We start from the raw sequence: 3,125 nt of genomic DNA, 5'->3' as shown, positions 1-3,125 counted from the left end.
CCAGCATCAACAGGACGAGAGAACCTGGACACCGTCCAGGTGAGGAACGTCCACGTCTGAAAGGTGTTACCAGTACAGTGGCAGGGCCATCGGGGAGTGGGAGAAAATCCTCGGAAGTCACTACTTGATGAAGGCCTCATTTCCATGTGGGGTATCCATGTATAAAGAACTTTTTATTAGAATTAATTATTTAATTTAGTGTGTTATTACTTATTCCTCAATTTGACCATAAAGAGAAAGAGAGAGAGGGAGAGGGAAAGTGAGAAAGCAAGCTACCTGGTCTGGGACTTGAACCACGGTCAGCAGCCTGGGAGGCCAGCATCCCAACCACCACACTGCCTGCTGGCCTGGCTTCCTGTCTAATTCTGACCCGAAGGTGGTGGGCATGATGCCCTGCCCCTCCAGCAGGTGGAGGCACCTGGGAACTGCGGGATGCTGGGACCGGCTCGGCAGGAACATGTTTCTCTGAGCAGAGAAGGCTGTGGGACAGACGCAGTGACAGACACACAGGGACACAGGAATCTGGAAAAGCCAGGATCGGGTGGGCACAGCTTCTCTGATGAAGTTGCAACCAGAACCAACTTCAGGTTTATTCTTTTTATTTATTTTTAATTATTTTATTGAACTTTATTTATTCACTCATTTATTTATTTTAATTTGACCACATAGGGACAGAATGAGAGAGAGAAAGTGAGAAGGCAAGCTGCCAGGTCCAGGACTTGAACCATGTGGGGTCAGCTGTGTGGGAGTCCAGCGCCCCTAACCACCATGCCACCTGCCGGCCCCTCAGGTTTATTCTTTTGAAGGGCAGAAGATGGGGGAAGGGGAAAATGGGATGCAAAGGGAATGGGAGAGAAGGAAGGGGGATGCGAAGAGTAGGGGAGGGGGTGGGAATGCAAACCAGTTGTTTTAGATGTAAACTTCTGAAGACGTGAAGTGATTGGCGCCACATAATTTCTCTGATCGTTTTTTTGGGGGGACAATCTGATAAACGCATGTGACTTCCTTTAGCCTGAGACTGGGCAGTATGGGGTACTGAGTGTCAACAGCAGAAGACCCATCGACTGCAGGCAGGTCCTGCTCTCAAATGTCGGTGCTTCCCAGGAGCCCTGCCAGAGCAGCATAGGAAGCCGATTCTGCAGGAGTCTACAGCCATGGGGTTTCAGACTGGCTGCTCTCCACAGCGGGAGGTGGCCTCAGTCCCCCTGCAGCCTCCTCCAGCAGTGAGTCCACCCTCCTGCAGTAACAGGGTGGGTAGGAAGGGTCCTGTGGTTGACAGGGATAGTGGGGAGGACTGGCCCCTCCTGCCCCTGGGTTGACTGTCCTTGGCCTGGCCTCTTTTGGGGGCCCTTTGATGGCCGCGGCCTCCTGTTAAGAGATTCCTGCAGTGAGGGCACAGGAGACCTGGCAGAAGCCTGGGCTCCAGGAGCTGATGGTGTGGGCTGGGAGGCCGGGCTGGCGGCCTGTCTCTACCCCTAGAGGCGCTGCCTCGGTAGCCCTGGGCTCACCTGTCTCTGGACTCCCTCACGGCGCGTCTGCAGCAGGCTCTCGTCCCGCCTGAGCCCGAGAGTTCGGTCCAGCTGCAGAGCCTGGACCCTGCGCTGCTTGTGTCTCAGGGACCCGAAGCCCCTCTGTAGCCGTCTCCGGCGTGGGGCAGCTGTCCTCTCCGGTGGACTGGCTCTCCCCACCTGCAGGAGCCCCATCTCAGTTTCCCTGCCACTCCTGTCTGGTAGCCTACATGCCCCCACGCTGGGTGTGGGACTTGGCCACTGTAAGTGGGTGGCCCTGCCTGGTCTGAATAGGCTCAGCTTCAAAAGGAAACTGGCCCGAGGCCCCGCAGACCGTGCAGAGCACACGAGCATGGGCAGGCCCAGCGTGAGGACGCCGCGCTCCCGCAGACAGCAGGTCGTGTGCAGGAAGGAGGGGCACAGGCCCACCAGGCCCTGTGTGGGGCATGTTCGCCGCCTGCACCGTGCCCAGGGCTCTGCCAGCTGGGGAGGGCCCTTCGGGCTGGGTGGTGAAGTGGCACAGCCATTGGGTTTCGGCTCATGTGGCTCTGCGGACGTTTTGCGGACAAATTCTGTAGTGTGTCGCCCTTTCCTGCGCCTTCGCCCGTGGTGGTATTTGTGGGGTGACCTGGTCCTCGGGGAACCGCCCTAGCCAGAGCTCCACAGCCACCACAGCGTGGTCTTCCCAGATGACAGCCGGAGGCCAGGAGGGTCCCGACCCATCACCGGGGCACAGAGCGCACTCGAAGCCCAGGTGCTGCCCTCTGTGCTGTGTGGCGTGTGGGCACTGCCGGGTCACCGCCAGGAGGATGGGACTGGACAGACTGCAGGAGAGCATGCCCAGCGAGAACGAGCCCGCGCCGACTCCTAGTCCACTGGAGGAAGCCGGACCCCATGGCCAACCACGAGTCGGGTCCTGCCTGCAGGATAGAGCGTGGGGGAGGAAGGATGGTGGCGGCCATGGCCTGTGGCGGTGCCTTCTCACTTCCCTCCTCTCCGGCTCCTCGGCGAGTGCGCATGCCCTCTAGGAGAAAAGGGAAGGAGGTTGGGCAGGCACAGACCGCGCCGTTCATGAAAGACAGAGGCTGCTGGCTCGTAGCTGTGGAGCTGGGAAGTCCGGGAACACGGTGCCCGCGAAGCCTTTGTGCCGCTTACCCCACAGAGAAAGGGAGGGCGCTCGAGACAGTGCAGGGTCCAACTCCTGCAAGACCAGCCCACTCCTGGGGACAGCGTTAGTCCGCTCACAAGGACAGGGGCCTCATAATCTAATCGCCTCGCATGGGTCCCACCTCTTAATACCATCACCGTGGCAGTGAGCGTACAGCAGGAGTTTTGGAGGGGCGCTCAGCCGCAGCCTCCTTGGCAGCTTTCTAAGGACCCGCTCAGACCCCGCTGTCTCTCTTGTAGCTGCGTCTGCATTTACTCTCTTTCTCCTGGGAGACGGGGTTGCGGGGTGTGGAGTACTGCCAGCCCCTGCTGGCCATGCCTGGCCCGCCTCCCCGCCCGCCAGGTTCTGCAGAGTTGCCCGCCCCAGCTCTGCTTGCTCCCTGACTGGTCCTTTCCCTCCTGGAAGGCAGGCCCGACCCATGTTCCCTGACGCTTTTCATGAGGGCTGAA

The sequence above is a fragment of the Tupaia chinensis genome, unplaced genomic scaffold (genome assembly GCF_000334495.1).
Source record: "Tupaia chinensis unplaced genomic scaffold, TupChi_1.0 Scaffold000159_1, whole genome shotgun sequence".
Classification (NCBI taxonomy): Eukaryota; Metazoa; Chordata; class Mammalia; order Scandentia; family Tupaiidae; genus Tupaia; species Tupaia belangeri.
Note: the sequence above shows the minus strand (reverse complement) of the source record.